The sequence below is a fragment of the Anabrus simplex genome, chromosome 3, assembly GCF_040414725.1.
Source record: "Anabrus simplex isolate iqAnaSimp1 chromosome 3, ASM4041472v1, whole genome shotgun sequence".
Classification (NCBI taxonomy): Eukaryota; Metazoa; Arthropoda; class Insecta; order Orthoptera; family Tettigoniidae; genus Anabrus; species Anabrus simplex.
In genome coordinates, this window is record NC_090267.1 from 340078707 (window position 1) to 340098175 (window position 19469).

Genomic DNA, 19469 nt, shown 5'->3' on the forward strand with positions numbered 1-19469 from the left:
TAACCCGTTAGAGGAGAGATCCTCACTTGGACTATGTGTAAGTAGGGTAGCATCCTGCTTCATGAATTTACCAATCTCAGAACACTTTAAGCAAGCCTCGGACCTATGGGAGTACCGGAGTTCCAATCTCATTTGACAGGCGAGTGACTCCTTGGAAACAACTTGCCGAAAGAAATGGAATTCGATGGGGAGCTATCAATATTAATGGGGCTTATGGAAGAACAAGTAGAACTGGCTGAGTCAGCAAAGAGGATGCATCTGGATGTACTAGGAGTAAGTAATATTCGGGTAAGGGGAGATAACGAGGAAGAGATAGGTTATAAAGTGTACTTGACGGGGGTTAAAAAGAGAAGGGCAGAGTATGGGGTAGGACCGTTTATCAGGAGTACTATCGCACGCCAGATAGTTTCTGTCAGGCACGTAAATGAGCGAATGATGTGGGTAGATTTGGCAGTTGGAGGAATTAGAACGAGAATTGTCTTAGTGTATTCACCATGTGAGGGTGCATATGAGGATGAAGTTGACAAGTTTTATGAAGCATTGAGTGACATCGTAGTCAGGGTCAACAGCAAGGATAGAATAGTGCTAATGGGCTATATCAATGCGAGAGTTGGAAATAGAACTGAAGGATACGAAAGGGTGATTAGTAAATGTGGGGAAGATATGGAAGCTAATGGGAATGAGAAGCGTTTGCTGGACTTCTGTGCTAGTACGGATTTAGCAGTTACGAATACATTCTTCAAGCATAAGGCTATTCACCGCTACACATGAGAGGCTAGGGGTACCAGAGCTATAATAGACTATAGCTTAACCGCCTTCGAATTCAGGAAGTCTGTTAGGAATGTACGGGTTTTCCGGGGATTTTTCGATGATACAGACCACTATCTGATCTGTAGTGAACTAAGTATCCCTAGGCCTAGGATAGAGAAAATGAAATCTGTCTACAATCGAATCAGGGTAGAAAATATCCAGGACGAGGAAATTAGACAGAAGTACATGGATATGATTAGTGAGAAGTTTCCAACAGTGGACAATAAGCAGGTTCAGGATATAGAAAGAAAATGAGTGGTATACACGGTAGAAACAACAAGGGAATGCCTAGGAACGACTGTGTGTAAAGATGGGAAAAAGCAAACATCTTGGTGGAATGATGAAGTGAGAACAGCTTGTAAACGTAAAAAGAAGGCATATCATAAATGGCTCCAAACAAAGGCCGATGCAGACAGGGAATTGTACGTAGATGAAAGAAACAGAGTGAAACCAACAAGAAGTCGTGGGAAGATTTTGGTAATAACCTGGAAAGGCTAGGTCAAGCAGCAGGGAAACCTGTCTGGACAGTAATAATGAATCTTACGAACGGAGAGAAAAAGAAAATTAACAGTGTTTTGGGTAATTCAGGTGAACTCATAATAGATCCCAGGGAATCACTGGACAGGTGGAGGGAATATTTTGTAAATCTTCCCAACGTAAAAGGAAATATTCATGGTGGTGTCGCGAACAACCAAGCTCATGGGGAGGAGGAAAATGATAGTGAAATTACACGCGAGGAAGTGGAAAGGATGGTAAATAAACTCCATTGTCATAAAGCAGCAGAAATATATGAAATTAGACCTGTAATGGTGAAGTATAGTGGGAAGGCAGGGATGAAATGGCTACATAGAATAGTAAGATTAGCAGGGAGCGTTGGTAAGGTACCTTCAGATTGGACAAAAGCAATAATTGCACCTATCTATAGGCCTAAGCAAGGGAACATCAAGGATTGCAACAACTATCGAGGTATCTCATTGGTTAGTATACCAGGCAAAGGATTCACTAGCACCTTGGAAGGGAGGTTGCGATCAGTGGTTGAAAGGATGTTGGATGAAAACCAGTGTGGTTTCAGACCGCAGAGGGGATGTCAGGATCAGGTTTACAAGTATGCGCCAGGTAATTGAAAATTGTTACTAGAGGAATAGACTGTTGTGTTCGTGTTTCGCAGATCTACAGAAAGCAAATGACAGGGTACCGAGGAAAAAGATGTTCGCCATACTGGGGAACTATGGCATTAAGAGTAGATGATTAAAATCAATCAAGTGCATTTATTTTGACAATTGAGCTGCAGTGAGAATTGATGGTAGGACGAATTCTTGGTTCAGGGTACTTACAGGGGTTAGACAAGGCTGTAATCTTTCTCTTTTGCTGTTCGTTGTTTACATGGATCATCTGTTGAAAGGTATACAGTGGCAGGGAGGGATTCAGTTTGGTGGAAATATAGTAAGCAGTCTGGCCTATACTGACGACTTGGTCTTAATGGCAGATTGTGCCGAAAGCCTGCAGTCTATATCTTGGAACTTGAAAATCGGTACCGAGCTCGATAGCTGCAGTCGCTTAAGTGCGGCCAGGGTCCAGTATTCGGGAGATAGTAGGTTCGAACCCCACTGTCGGCAGCCCTGAAAATGGTTTTCCGTGGTTTCCCATTTTCACACCAGGCATATACTGGGGCTCTACTTTAATTAAGGCCAAGGCCGCTTCCTTCCCACTCCTAGCCCTTCCCTGCCCCATCGTCGCCATAAGACCTATCTGTGTCGGCGCGACGTAAAGCAGCTAGGAAAAAAAGGTGCAATGAGTATGGTATGAAAATTAGCCTCTCGAAGACTAAACTGATGTCAGTAGGTAAGAAATTCAACAGAACTGAATGTCAGCTTGGTGATACAAAGCTGGACAGGTAGATAATTTTAAGTATTTAGGTTGTGTGTCTTCCAGGATGGTACCGGTACCGGTAATATAGTAAGCGGGATTGAATCATGGTGTAGTAAAGCTAATGCAATGAGCTTGCAGCTGCGATCAACAGTGTTCTGTAAGAAGGAAATCAGCTCCTGGACGAAACTATCTTTACATCGGTCTGTTTTCAGACCAACTTTGCTTTACGGGAGCGAAAGCTGGGTGGACTCAGGATATCTTATTCATAAGTTAGAAGTTTTTTCTAGTGGCTATATGTTGCAGCGACACAGATAGGTCTTATGGTGACGATGGGATAGGAAAGTCCTAGGAAGCGGCCGTGGCCTTAATTAAGATACAGGTATGGAAATGGGAAACCACGGAAAACTATCTTCAGGGCTGCGGACAGTGGGATTCGAAGCGACTATCTCCCGGATGCAAGCTCACAGCCGCGCGCCTCTAACCGCACGGCCAACTTGCCCGGTCATAAGTTAGAAGTAACAGACATAAAAGTAGCGAGAATGATTGCTGGTACAAACAGGTGGGAACTATGGCTGGAGGGTATCGGTACTCGGAACGAGGAGATAAAGGCTAAGTTAGGAATGAACTCCATGCATGAAGTTGTAGACTACGCATAAACCGGCTTCGGTGGTGGGGTCATGTGAGACGAATGGAGGAGGATAGGTTACCTAGGAGAATAATGGACTCTGTTATGGAGGGTAGGACGAGTAGAGGGAGTTCAAGACGACGATGGTTAGACACAGTTTCTAACGATTTAAAGAGGACAAATTGGGGCAAATATTCATTTGTAGGAATGGGAGTTAGGGATTGGAATAACTTACCAAGGGTGATGTTTAATAAATTTTCTATTTCTTTGCAATCATTTAAGAAAAGGCTAGGAAAACAACAGATAGGGAATCAGTAGTGATTGATTGTGATGATTTAAATAGCGGATTTCCATTCAGCAATGTACAAATGTAGCGTCCCATAAAGACTTGAATTGTCAATGCCACAACAGTTAAAGATATATTGTTGTGTTTTTAATGGTTACCGATATCCTATTGCAACCCCAAGCAGCGGTCGGTTTTGTTACATGGGCAGGTCAGATGTATATACTAAGTAGTCACCACGCATTTTTGTTGTTGTTAACACGTAGTCCGGAAACTAACACACACATGCGGCAAACTACAAAATTTGGCAGGAAATTAACTCTTATTCTGTCATGAGTTAAAATGAAAACACCGTACTTCAAATGAAAGTCTCAGCCAATGGAATACGGAAACTCTATTCAAGTTAAACCAACAGCGATTTTAGTAAGGATTTTGTAGTTCCTAGTGTGTGTCATTAATTTAACCTCCAGTTTGCAGTCACCAGTCGAAATGGATAAGTGGCTAATCGTTTCTAAGAAAGTGTAAGTGACAGCAGTCCATCGCGTGCATGTGGAAGTACAGCCGTAACAGACACAGGTAATTCAAGTACCTTTACCTACATCAAAGCGTAAAACCTTTCTACAGCAGCTACAAACAGTGATGACGCGACAAAAGCAAAATTATAAGATTGTGCTGATTATTTCCCTAATTACTGGACACAGGATCAGTGGCTAAATGAAAGATAATCTTATGAATGGTGGACACTAAAGAAGGGCTAGACTGTACAATGGCTAAATCTGTAGGAACTCTAGGGGTTGAGAAACACAAGGTTTGAAATTAGCTATGAAATGCTGTGAAGGTAGGGTCAAAGGATATGGTGAACAAATTATTAAAAAAACACTCGATTTGAAAAAAGTGTCAAACAATCAGCAGCTCATGTTATCGGTTGCAAAACTGGAAACAATTGAACATTTAACTATTACATCTCAAGAAGAGCAGTACAAAGTAACATGTCGTATATTTAGAACAGTGTATCAAATTGCAAAATTAAACTGTCCAATGACATACTTATATGCCTTACTTAATTTGCAGGAAGCAAATGGGTTAGTTGTGGGGCACGTCTTGCAATTCTAATCATGCATGTACTGACATTTGTAATAAAATAGCTAATGAAATGAGAAAGAAAATATGTATTAAGTACATAATTGAAAATTATATTAAAGTAGGTTGTATGGTAGATGAAAGTTCCATTCGAAGTAAAAGAAAGAAGATGATCTGTCAATTTTGGTATGTTGTAAGGTTTCGAAATTGATGGGGTTAGTTACATTTTTCTAATTGTTTCCATGCCGTTCTGTACTGGACACTTTCAATCCAGTTTCTCCCCGCGTGGCGCTGGATATCGTCTTGCCACCTTGTATGGGGTCGGCCAACTCTCCTTGCTGAACCTTGGAGTCTCCACTGTACAACGGGCTTGGTCCATTAGCTGTCAGCTCTTTCAACAGAAAGCCTGATGTTCTCTTCCTTATTACGGGCAAAGAGACTGCATTAGGCTTCTCCGGAGGCCACATGCCATTATTATTATTATTATTATTATTATTATTATTATTATTATTATTATTATTATTATTATTATTATTATTATTATTATTATTATTATTATTATTATTGAAAACCTACAACCTGTTTTCCAGTCATTGACCGGGCCAAGGATGGAATGAATGAAGCTCCTATCTTTCGGCGAGGATAGAAATTGTGCCAGCTGCCGAGGCCTGTTGCACTCCTCTGGGGCAATGATTAATGACTGACAGATGAAATGAAATGATAATGGAGAGTGTTGCTGGAATGAAAGATGACAGGGAAAACCGGAGTGCCCGGAGAAAAACCTGCCCCGCCTACGCTTTGTCCAACACAAATCTCACATAGAGTGACCGAGATTTGAACCACGGAACCTAACGGTGAGAGGCCGACGCGCTGCCGCCTGAGCCATGGAGGCTTTATTATTATTATTATTATTATTATTATTATTATTATTATTATTATTATTATTATTACCGAGTAACTGGCTATACGGTTTCGGTCACGTAGCCATCACCTTGCATTCGGGAGATAGTGGTTTCGAACCCCACTGTCGACAACCCTGAAGGTGGTTTTCCGTGGTTTCCCATTTTCGGTGCGACGTAAATACGATTGTAATTATTATACATACATATATACATTATCATTGTATACTGTTATGCCTTTCAGCGTTCAGTCTGCAAGCTTCCGCAGTGTTCATATGGAGTGAAGACATAAGAGGCTGTTGATGGTGATTCGCCCGTTAGATGCGGACGTTTATCCTTGAGTAGACTCCTTGGTGTTATTCGACAGGAGAAGGCTATGTGCCGACACCAGGATTCACCCTCTTCCTACATCACCATCGTCATCCACTCGACACGAAAGTCATACATGGGCGTAAAGTAGAAAGACCTGCACTAGGGCTTTCTAGAGGTCACACATCACATCATATCATACTACATACAATATCTTATGAGAAAATATCATACAACTGTCTTGGTCTTCCAGTAAAATCCCAATGGACTGAGTGATTTTAAAATTATCTTAAAACTGCTTGTGGATGGGGGAGACCAGAAATATGAAGTTTAGTTGAAGTATATTGAACCGTTTTTCCCTGATAGTGGAGCGAACAAACACACATAGGCATATAAATAAACAGAAAAGCTAAAACCCACCAATATGTTCGTGGGTTGATCAGAAACGGAGAAATATTCAAAAAAATTGCAAAAGGAACGAATGTACAGACAGTGGACCCCCTCCAATTTCATTTATATAAATGAGGTGTTTTTATCATTTTATCCGTTTTTGAATCAGAATCAGACTGAAAAATATTTAAAGTAAAGAGGTGTAAGAATCGCTTAAAATTCTCTGAAAATGACTAAAAACATAAGAATGTATCTAATGGAAATTATTCATTTATTTCATAATACTGATCTAAGGCAAATAACGCAGACTTTACGAACATCTGTAACGTAAAACATTAAACTTTATTAGCGGTGTTAATAATTAGACTTATCTGGAGGAATTTAAATTACAGTAAAATAATGTAAAAGGGCCTACCTGGCCGAGGCGGTAAAGGCGTGCTCGGTTCGCCGGGAAGGACGTGGGTTCGAATCCCCGTCAGGAAGTCGTAAAATTTAAGAAACGAGATTTCCACTTCCGGAGGTGCATATGGCCCTGAGGTTCACTCAGCCTACACAGAAAATGAGTACCAGGTTAATTCCTGGGGGCAAAGGCGGCCGGGCGGTGAGCTAACCACTCTACCCCATCACGTGCCGCGGTTAACAATGGTGGAAGCCTTTACCTTACACTCCTCCAAGGGCCTTCATGCCCTGTACGGAGGTGTCTTCGTCTTTTTTAAATAATGTAAAAATTGATTAACTGCCAAGACAACCTAATACCGCTGCAGAGGAAATCCTATATATATAAAGCCACAAGGCTGACTCACTAACTGACTGACATTAATGTTTGCCCACTTCCAAGTGAGCTAGGAACTTGAAATTCGGCATCTGATAGCTATTAGGCTGGAACCCAAGGGAAAATTCCAAAAAGTTGACATTTTTCATAATTAGCCCCCCTTCCGCCCAATCAAATTATCGGACTGAAATTTCGTGTTAGACCTTTCCAGAGGAGCTAGAAACTTGAAATTCGGCAATCTGATAGCTATTAGGCTGCAACCCAAGGAAAAATTCCAAAAAGCTGAAATTCTCCGTATTACCCCCCTTCCCCCCAATCAAATTATCGGACTGAAATTTCGTGTTAGGCCCTTCCAGATGAGCTAGGAACTTGAAATTCGGCAATCTGATAGCTATTAGGCTGAAACCCAAGGAAAAATTCCATAAAGTTGAAGTTTTTCATACTTAGCCCCCCTAGCGCCCAATCAAAGTATCGGGCTGAAATTTCGTGTTAGACCCTTCCAGATGAGCTAGGAACTTGAAATTCGACGATATGATAGCTATTAGGCTGTAACCCAAGATAAAATTCCAAAAAGTTCAATTTTTTATATTTAGCCCCCACAACAAATCAAAATATCGGACTCAAATTTCGTGTTACACCCCTCCGCCCAATGAAATTATTGGACTCAAATTTCGTGTTAGACCCTTATAGCCGGTAATCTGATACCCATTAGACTGTAACCAAAGGAAAATCCCGGAAAGTTCCATTTTTTATATTTAGCCCCTCCCCCCCCCGCTCAATTGAATTACCGGACTCAAATTTCGTGTTAGACCCTTCCAGCCGGCAATCTGATACCTATTACTGTCGGATTTTTTATTATGGACACTCGAGTTTAGGCTTTAATTACAAACGAACCAATAGGCCTATGGAAATTCGAGTTATACCAATATTTTCCTTGTTTAATTCTACATTAGCGTATATAAGACGCATTGTTTTCGACGTTCATTAAATATTTTTTATTTGTGGTTGTAATAAATATTGCCCGGGTTTTTGGCTGCTTCTCTACGAAGCGCTCATTTAGGAATATATACAAGGAAAACGACTTGTCTGATACTAATGAAATTTTTATGTGTTATAACCACATGTATTTGTAGTGTAATACTCAAGTTACATTTTTTTCAACCACCCCGAAAAAAGTTCTTAATATTTTTCTAAAGCAACTCTTTCTCAGCCCAGGATAAACGTACAGCAGCAAGCTTGGGCTTAATTTGAAGCACGCAGTGATGGTTATCAGAAACTACAACAACTGTAACCGTACAGTGTGGTACCGAATTTATGAAGAGTAATATTGAAGGGAGGTTTTGTGTACGCCGGACCGTGCTATTAACAGCAGGCCGGGTGGTGAAATTGGGCGCAGTGTTGCCGCGTTCAGTAGTACTCACGCGCGCAACGAACACAGTACACTCGCCCCGGGCAGTTGTGAAACGGAATGCCCGTGACCTTGGTTTGCCCGGAAGCTATTTTCAGTTTTCCTATGTTCTGCATGTTGAACACGTCACTTCAAGATGCCTCCGAGACCGCCGTTATCAGAGGGTGAATTTGCAATGATTTTTTTTAAAATTTGCTTTACGTCGCACCGACATAGATAGGTCTTATGGCGACGATGGGAGAGGAAACGCCGAGGAATGGGAAAGAAGCAGCCGTGGCCTTAATTAAGGTACAACCCCAGCATTTGCCTGGTGTGAAAATGGGAAACCACGGAAAACCATCTTCAAGGCTGCCCTCAGTGGGGTCCGAACCCACTATCTCCCGGATGCGAGCTCACAGCTGCGCGTTCGTAACCGCATGGCCAACTCGCCCGGTTTGCAATGATTTTGAGTGCTATTTTTTTCCTTCAATGTGAGGGGGAAAAGTAGGGGACAAGAGGTTCCCTGTGTACCAGAAGATGGCAAATTGTCTTGGATTATCGCTGTCGTCAGTGAAGAGAGTAGGAGCCGTTTCAAAGGAGAATGATGGAAATACGTCATCCAGGTCATAATTTTACACATCGGAAGTGAAGAACGATTTCTTGACGGTGCAGAACTTTGTTTTAATGGCAAGAAAAGTAGTGGTGATTACCAGAATGAGATGAACTCGACTCATTATGAAGAAGGTTTATGAAAGTCCTGATTTTATTGCCTCAAAGTTCGGCTGTCGTTAAAGATCAAGCTCCATATCATACGAGGGTCGATCCTTCATCTAAAAAGCCGAACATGTCATGACTGAAACGTGAAATTATACATTGGATAACGTCAAAGAATATTTCACTACCACTTGGAGTTGACGATTATAACAAATTAACTAAATCAGAGCTGATTGTCCTTGCCAGGCCTTAGTTTCAAACGCGGGTAAAGAAGCTGGAACAACTGACTAAACGACTTCGACCAGATGTACAGATTATTTGGTTACCAGTGGCCCATTGCGAGCTTAATCCAATCGAGCTCATTTGGGCTAACGTAAAAGGGAAAATAGCAAAAACAAATATGGCTAACACATTAGAAAATGGTAGAAGTATGGAAGTAAATTACGCTTTATGCCGAGAAGCCTTACGTACCGTGACCCCTGAACTCTGGAAACAATGTATTAAACACGCGGAGAAAATTGAAGACCACTACTGGGGAAAAGATGGACTGTCTGCAAATATCCCTTATTTCGAGTCAGTCATAATCAACATGAATGACAGCAGCACCGATTCTTCGGAACACAGTGATTTTTCAGACGAAGAAAATTGATAGAATTAAATACCGTAAATGTATGTAAATAATAATACAAATAACTCTTGAAAAATTGTACAGTGTGATATTTCTAAATTAGGAAGTTAACCATTTTTAAACCTGTCGTTGAAGGTCCAAAGCCCTTATGAGAAAAGGTGATGGGAAGTGGAATTTATAAGAGGAAATAAAATTAAAGGTTGAAAGTAAACGAAAAGCTGTGTTCGTTGCGCGCGTGAGTACTACTGAACGCGGCAACACTGCGCCCGATTTCACCACCCGGCCTGCTGTTAATCGCACGGTCCGGCGTACACAAAACCTCCCTTCAATATTACTCTTCATAAATTCGGTACCACACTGTACGGTTACAGTTGTTGTAGTTTCTGATAACCATGACTGAGTGCTTCAAAACAAGCCCAAGTTTGCTGGTGTACGTTTATCCTGGGCTGAGAAAGAATTGCTTTAGAAAAATGATAAGAACTTCTTTCAGGGTGGTTGAGAAAAGTTGTAACTTGAGTGTTACACTACAAATACATGTGGTTATGACATATAAAAATTTCATTAGAATCAGACGAGTCGTTTTCCTTGTATATATTCCTAAGTGAGCGCTTCCTAGAGAAGAAGCCAAAAACCCGGGCAATATTTATTACAACCACAAATAAAAAATATTTAATGAACGTCGAAAACAATGCGTCTTATATACGGTAATGTAGAATTAAACAAGGAAAATATTGTTATAACTCGAATTTCCATAGGCCTATTGGTTCGTTTGTAATTAAAGCCTAAACTCGAGTGTCCATAATAAAAAATCCGACAGTAGGCTGTACCCCAAAATATAATTCCAAAAAGGTCAAATTTTGAATATTTACCCCCTCCACCACCCAATCAAAATATCGGACTCTAATTTCGGGTTAGACCATTCCAGATGAGCTAGGAACTTGAAATTTTGCAATATTATAGCTATTAGCCTGTAACCTACGGAAAAATTCCAAAAATTGAAATTTTAATTTCAGCATCCATCCCCCCAAACAAAATGGCGGTCGCCATGATGCAGTGCCCTACAAAATTAAAAAAGTAGCAATGCTCTAGCTCCAGGCCTTTAACCGACGTAGAAGTTGCTAGAAGATCTAATATTTAACATTTCACCCACTAAAAAATTCGAAATCTTAAGCTAAATTTAATGACGGTGCGACTTTCGTTTCGAGGTATCTTGTGGCTGAACGGTAATCGCTATCAATAAATGGATTGCACAACTTTGGTCTTATGACTTTTTGTCGTATCTCGACCCCTTCCACCTCAGATTGAGCTTCATTTTCCAGGTTTTGGAAAATTTTGTTAAATTTCCATAAATCATTGTACTGATTCACACACTCATAAAACAGATAGATGCACGAAATTCGGCACGCTCGTTGGCACGACCATGGGCCATACGCAGAACGGCTTTAATTATTCTAGCTGCCCTAAATGTACAGGAAGACGGAAGGAATATATGGAAACACTAATCAAATTTCAGCCTAATTAATGTTTCCTAAGCAATTTATGGTGAATTACATGGAGATACGGCAAAACCTCAAATAACCAAAATTCTAGGTCGTTTCATCGTCGACCTGCCTGCCAAGTTTCAAGACTCTAGCTGTCTGCTACGATGGCAAAATTATTTTTCAACTGGTGTTAAGCGGACGAAATTTGATATGGATCGATACGTTCACCCCGATCTATGGTATAAATAGGCAAGATACGAGAAAATGCCTCAGACAGTAATGTAGGCAACCAAAAGGGACGTCTGATGGCGCAATCCGTATCTCGATACGACTTACCGTTTGGCTGCAATAAATTTCCAAATGAAAGTCTGCAATATTTAGCGTGCACATTCCCTGGCCCTATCGGCAATCTGATATTAGGTTGTAACCCAGTGAAAAATTCCTGTAAGTTTAAATTTTTAATTTTTACCCCTCCCTGCCAAACAAAATTGCGGATGCTGTTTCCTGGTGCACCAGAAAATTAAAATGTGGTGAAATTATAGTTGTTACTCTGTAACTTTTACATTTACCTCTGAAGGTATCGAAATATTCAGGCAAATTTCATGCAGTTGCAGACCTTCGTTTTGAAGTACCTTCTGCCTGAACAGTAATTCCAATCAAAACTGGATAGCACTTTCTGTCCCGGGAATTTATGCGATCTATAAATTTGGTCCTATGAAAGTTTCAAGACTCTACCTGACTATTAAGTGAATAAAATAATTTTTCAAGTTGTGAAAGTTGCGCCAGATCGAAAAGTTTACTCCTATCCATACAATAAGTGGCCAATGTACTATAAAACATAGCACCAAAGAATCCGGTGGTAAAAGGTCCGTCCGTTGGGAGAGTCCGCTTGTCGATGCCACATACCGTTTCTCCAGAGTCTATTTCGAAATGTCCAATTGTATTGTGGAGTACACGGGGGTTTGGGGGCTGAGCCCCCAACGAGCGAAAGCGAGTCTCTAGTACGCCTCTTCAGTGATGCCTAGGCCGTCTATGACAGTTGATGGCGGAACTGATGAGGATCCAACCAGCCTTCGGGCTGAGGACTAAAACATACATATATAAAATAACATGTCCTGACTGACTGACTGAATCATCATCGCCAGCCAAAACCTCTCGACATAAAGGAATGAAATTTAGGAGATACACTTACATTACAGTGTAGGTACTCACTAAGAAAGGATTTTTGAATATTCCGTCTCTAAGGGGGTGAAAAGGGGGGGGGGTGAATATTTAAAATGAGTATATCTATATCTCAAAAACTGAACAGTTTAAAGATGTAAAAATTGGTATTTGGAATCTTCTCTAAAAAATAAACACATAATTTTTTTTTCGGAAAATTTACATAAGAGGGAGGAAATATAAGTGAAAAGGGGGTTGAATTCTTTATATGTGGATGTTTATATCGCAAAAACTGAAGATGTTATAGACGTGAAAACTGCTACATGGAATCTCCTTTAAAATAAAGAAACACATATTTATTTGTTTTTGGAAAATCCACTTACGGGATAAAAAAGTGAAGAAAGGGGTGAATTTTTAAAATGAGTATATCTCATAAACTTAACATGTTACAGACGCAAAAATTGCTACATGGAATCTCATTTAAAAATAAAGAAACAAGTATTTTTTGTTTTCGGAAAACCCACTTAAGGAGGTTAAAAGAAGTGAAAATGGTGTGAATTTTTAAAATGATTATATCTCAAAAATTAAACATGTTTCGGACGTAAAAACTAGTATTTGGAATCACCTTTAAAAATAGCGGAACAAGCATTTTTGTTTTTGAAAAATCCACTTAAAGGCGGGGGGGGGGGGGAGCGGAGGGGAGAGAAAAGGACCGAAAATGGGGTTGAATCCTTTGAAACGTGAAAACTGGTATTTGGAATCTCATTTCAAAATAAAGAAACACGTACTTTTTGTTTTCGGAAAGTCCACTTAAGAGGTGGGGGTGGAAAGAAGTGAAGAGGAGTTGAATTATTTTTATGAGGATACATATATCTCAAAACCAGAAGATGTTACAGATGTGAAAATTGGCATTTGAAATTTCTTTGAAAAAAAAAGAACATTTTTTGACTTGAGAGAGGACTGCTTTTCACATATAGAGTTCCATGTCGTAGGCCTACCAGGTTTATGCATGTCTTTTCCGGTTTCAATAACAGATGACGCCAGTGAACAGTACGCAGCGTATGAATTTGACATACACGTCATTTTGTTCGTCTGACATTAACCTACCAACACACACAAGTTGAATCCGCCAAACACTAGCGTCTGTGTTGTATTGTTCAGTGATAATGTGGACGTTTGTGCCTGGGGAAGAACATTTGCGGCACGCATTGCTTTTATTATTTAATCAAAAGTAAAAGGCTGTGAAAAGTCATCGTTTGCTGTAGAAACATATGGCGAACACGCTCCATCGATTAGAACATGTGAGACATGGTTTCGACAAATCATTTCGGCAAGAAGACCATGCTTTGTGCCTGGTGGACAAGAGCGGTATTGTGTATTATGAACTCCTGAAGCCCGGCGAAATCGTTAATGCACAATGCTATCGCCATAAAATGATTAATTTAAATCACGCATTGATCGAAAGACGACCGGAATGGGCCAAAAGACATGGCAAAGTGATTTTGTTACACAGCAATGCGCCATTTCACACAGCAAAACCGGTGAAAGACACCTTGAAATCGCTTGGATGGGACATCCTTCCGCACCCGCCGTACTTCCCCGACCTAGCACCATCTATCACCTCTTCGCATCAATGGGGCACGCGCTCGCAGAGCAACACTTCAGCAATTTCGAGGAAGTTGAAAAATGGCTCGACGAATGGTTTGCCGCAAAAGACAAGCAGTTTTTCTGGCATGGTATTCATAAGTTACCCGAGAGATGGGCGAAGTGTGTAGAAGCCGATGGTCAATATTTTGAATAAGTAAAAAATGAGTTTCTCTTGAAAACTGGGTGTTTTCTTTACAACAAAACCCGGAAAAGCTTATGTATACACTTGGTGTGTTCGAGGATTAACTCTGCCAGTAGCCTGGTCATCTTAGCCCTAAAAGGCAATACCACAAATGTAGTTTACAAAGAGATTCTGGGACAAATGAAACGCAATTTTTCGGTGAGTTTTGATACGTACTTTAGGGATTTTCAGATGATGTCTTAGTGCAGTACCGAGGAACGATTAATTTTATCAAATTACGAGCGAAGCTGTGGGTAACAGCTGTGTATGTATGTTGGGTATTTAGCCCGAAGACCGGTTTGATCCTCCACAGCTCCTCCAACAGCTGTCATAAACAGCCTAGGCGTCACTGAAGAGGCATACTTCGGAAATGAGGAGTGAGGTAGTTTCCCGTTGCTTTCCCCACAGAGCCGGAAGTTGCTATAACATATCAGTCTGCTAAGTCCACTGAAATGCATGAACCAACTGACCCTATGAGCGACATTTTCACACCATTCATAACAGGGACTGGCTGCATAAGGAATGGTATTGCTAGCATCGTTCATACCTCAGTCACTTTCATATTGTCAAAGCCAAGGATGAGACTGAGACAGGGCAATGAAAGTAACAAAATTTATTCTAGCCCATACCAGAAGACATAGTGCACTGTAAACACTACATCTCGCCAGCAAAGGCAGTTAGTATTGAAATATTTGACAAAGGGCTAGGAACAAACGTAAATATTTGTTGAAGGACTAAGAACAAACATAAATATTTGACAAAATTCGTAAAACATATACAAATATTTGGGAAAGGGTCTGGAAGCATGTATAGTTTGCATTACCATTGCCATTTTAGTATATTAATTTGCTTTTCTCCAAACAATCCAAGTCTCTTCTTCCTGGCACGTTTCTACTTATGCAGGTGATTCGCAGAGCCTCTTCCAATCTTCTCTTTTTTTCCATAGTCTATCGTTCATCACTATCTTCCATTGTGGTCCTCTCCGATTTGCGTCATTCTCCACCTGATCCCTCCATCTTGTCCGTGATCTTCTAATTGGTCTCTTTCAGATTCTGTCCATTCCAGAGCTCTTCTTGGTAATCTTTCTTGTCCCGTTCTTTTGACGTGGCCGAACCATTTCAGCCTACTTGTCTCCATATTTTCTTTTAGGGGGTTGATCTGCTGCGTATTTCGTATTGTTTCATTTCTTATCTTGTCCCTCCTCGTTTTACCGAAGATCCCTCACAGAAAGCGCATCTCTGTAGAATGTAATCTACTCAGATCTCTCTCTCTCTTTTTTTTGCCCAAGTCCAACATTCTGATCCGTAGGTCAATATTGGCAACTCTATACATGATAAGTTTTGCTTTGGTAGGTATTTTCCAATTTCTTTTTCTTTCTTTTTTTTTGCTAGTTGCTTTACGTCGCACCGACTCAGATAGGTCTTATGGCGACGATTTTTCCAATTTCTAATTATGTGTCAGGTAAGGTAAGGGTGTATTCTGCCTAGTACACAGTAGTAAAATTTTGAGCAATTTCCTATCCTCTCCGAATTTTAATCCTTAATGTGTCCTTTTCCAGTTAGCTTACTTCCTAGGTATTTAAAAGCACCTACTTCTTTAAGAATTTTTCCATTACACCTAATATCCTTTATTTTGCTGTTTTTCTGCTGATTTTCATTACCGGTACCTCATTTTCCGTTACCCTTATTTCCATGCCTGCTTCTTCAATTTCTCTGTGCCAGGTATTTAGTTGCTCTTCCAATTTTTGTTCATTTTCTTTGAATTCAGGAAATCTGTTAGGAATGTACGAGTTTTTCGCGGATTTTTCGATGATACAGACCACTATCTGATCTGTAGTGAACTAAGTATCTCTAGGCCTAGGGTAGAGAAAGTGAAATCTGTCTGCAAACGAATGAGAGTAGAAAATCTCCAGGACGAGGAAATTAGACAGAAGTCCATGGATATGATTAGTGAGAAGTTTCGAACAGTAGACAGTAAGCAGGTTCAGGATATAGAAAGTGAATGGGTGGCATACAGGGATGCTGTAGTAGAAACAGCAAGGGAATGCCTAGGAACAACTTTGTGTAAAGATGGGAAAAGGCGAACATCTTGGTGGAATGATGAAGTGAGAGCAGCCTGTAAACGTAAAAAGAAGGCTTATCAGAAATGGCTCCAAACAAGGGCCGAGGCAGACAGGCATTTGTACGTAGATGAAAGAAACAGAGCGAAACAAATAGTTGTTGAATCCAAAAAGAAGTCATGGGAAGATTTTGGTAATAACCTGGAAAGGCTAGGTCAAGCAGCAGGGAAACCTTTCTGGACAGTAATAAAGAATCTTAGGAAGGGAGGGAAAAAGGAAATGAACAGTGTTTTGAGTAATTCAGGTGAACTCATAATAGATCCCAGGGAATCACTGGAGAGGTGGAGGGAATATTTTGAACATCTTCTCAATGTAAAAGGAAATCATCCTGGTGGTGTTGCAAACAGCCAAGCTCATGGGGAGGAGAAAAATGATGTTGGTGAAACTATGCTTGAGGAAGTGGAAAGGATAGTAAAAAAACTCCATTGTCATAAGGCAGCAGGAATAGATGAAATTAGACCTGAAATGGTTAAGTATAGTGGGAAGGCAGGGATGAAATGGCTTCACAGAGTAGTAAAATTAGCGTGGAGTGTTGGTAAGGTACCTTCAGATTGGACAAAAGCAGTAATTGCACCTATCTATAAGCAAGGCAACAGGAAGGATTGCAACAACTATCGAGGTATCTCATTGATTAGTATACCAGGCAAAGTATTCACTGGCATCTTGGAAGGGAGGGTGCGATCAGTCGTTGAGAGGAATTTGGATGAAAACCAGTGTGGTTTCAGACCACAGAGAGGCTGTCAGGATCAGGTTTTCAGTATGCGCCAGGTAACTGAAAAATGCTACGAGAGGAATAGGAAGTTGTGTTTATGTTTCGTAGATCTAGAGAAAGCCTATGACAGGGTACCGAGGGAAAAGATGTTCGCCATACTGGGGGACTATGGAATTAAAGGTAGATTATTAAAATCAATCAAAGGCATTTATGTTGACAATTGGGCTTCAGTGAGAATTGATGGTAGAATGAGTTCTTGGTTCAGGGTACTTACAGGAGTTAGACAAGGCTGTAATCTTTCACCTTTGCTGTTCGTAGTTTACATGGATCATCTGCTGAAAGGTATAAAATGGCAGGGAGGGATTCAGTTAGGTGGAAATGTAGTAAGCAGTTTGGCCTATGCTGACGACTTGGTCTTCATGGCAGATTGTGCCGAAAGCCTGCAATCTAATATCTTGGAACTTGAAAATAGGTGCAATGAGTACGGTATGAAAATTAGCCTCTTGAAGACTAAATTGATGTCAGTAGGTAAGAAATTCAACAGAATTGAATGTCAGATTGGTGATACAAAGCTAGAACAGGTCGATAATTTCAAGTATTTAGGTTGTGTGTTCTCCCAGGATGGTAATATAGTAAGTGAGATTGAATCAAGGTGTAGTAAAGCTAATGCAGTGAGCTCGCAGTTGCGATCAGCAGTATTCTGTAAGAAGGAAGTCAGCTCCCAGACGAAACTATCTTTACATCGGTCTGTTTTCAGACCAACTTTGCTTTACGGGAGCGAAAGCTGGGTGGACTCAGGATATCTTATTCATAAGTTAGAAGTAACAGACATGAAAGTAGCAAGAATGATTGCTGGTACAAACAGGTGGGAACAATGGCAGGAGGGTACTCGGAATGAGGAGATAAAGGCTAATTTAGGAATGAACTCGATGGATGAAGCTGTACGCATAAACCGGCTTCGGTGGTGGGGTCATGTGAGGCGAATGGAGGAGGATAGGTTACCTAGGAGAATAATGGACTCTGTTGTGGAGGGTAAGAGAAGTGGAGGGAGACCAAGACGACGATGGTTAGACTCGGTTTCTAACGATTTAAAGATAAGAGGTATAGAACTAAATGAAGCCACAACACTAGTTGTAAATCGAGGATTGTGGCGACGTTTAGTAAATTCTCAGAGGCTTGCAGACTGAACGCTGAAAGGCATAACAGTCTATAATGATAATGTATGTATGTATCATTACATCATCTGTATATGCTAAGACTTGCATAAAATTTCCTGTTGACCCTTGGCGAACTTTCCTAATAGTGTTGTCCACCATTATACTAAAGAGCACTTGTGAAAGTACACTTCCTTTTTCGATCTCCTCTTTCTGTTCTAAACCATTCTGATTTTTGCCATCTATTATGACACAGTTCAGACATTTCTTACATATGTTTCTAATTCTGAATTGCATTTCTCTTGACAGTTCCATTCTAAACTGACCTTGCCAAATCTCTTCTCTTCAAACCATGTCATAAACCTTTTGAATGCAACTGCGATGTCTTTCCCGAATTCCCATTTCTTTTCTAGTACTTGTCTAGCTGTAAATATGGCATCAATAGTTGATCTTCCAGGTCTAAATCCTTGTTGTTCTTCTCGTATTGTGAATCTATCTTGTTCTTGAGTTTTTGTAAAATTATCTTTTCATAAATCTTCATGCAATGACACAGTAATGCTATTCCTCTGTAGTGCCTTATTACCGTTTTTAAAAATGTATACAAAAATCCAAGTGTTAAGCATTTTATTCACTTTAGCGTAACATTTGACAAAAGGGACGGGACAGATACGAATATTTTAATAAGAGCTCAGAGTCTATATATATATTAATAATTGGTTCGGAATAAGTATCAAATTTTAACAAATAGCTCGGGGCAAATATGTATATTAAAAACCGGGCTCAGAATAAATGAGATATTTGATAAAGAACTCAGGAAAATTATATCTGACAAATGCTCGGAACAAATATAAATACTTGACAAAAGGCACGGAAGAAATATAAATATTTTAACAGGGGAATTAATGTGCATATTAGACAAATAGCTTTAGAGACATAAAAACATTTTAACAAAAGGCTCGGAACAAATACAAATACTGTACAGTATATAACAAGGGATCTCACGAGCGCTTGTTATCGCACTTCAGCCACTTGTGGAGCTCGCGTAAGTGACTGGAGAGTTTTGAAAGCACTGTTTGAATAAGAACATCAATATTACTATTGTTATTACGACGGCCGTCATACATAGACACAATTCCACGAACACTCATCATTATCAGCAGACAAAGCAGTATCATATTTAGTACCAACTCAAGGTATTACTGCGCAATAACAAAGTGATTATTATTTCCTCGTTCCTGAGCTAGGGAC

At 40.2% G+C, this 19469-nt stretch overlaps 1 protein-coding gene and 1 pseudogene across 2 annotated transcripts in view; one reads left to right on the top strand and one right to left on the bottom strand.

Annotated features, from left to right (window-relative positions):
• LOC136867306 (fibroblast growth factor 1) overlaps positions 1 to 19469 on the bottom strand; it is a 312684-nt gene that overhangs the window by 245096 nt on the left and 48119 nt on the right. The window lies entirely within an intron of this gene.
• On the top strand, positions 1854 to 4878 carry LOC136865900 (E3 SUMO-protein ligase KIAA1586-like; annotated as a pseudogene).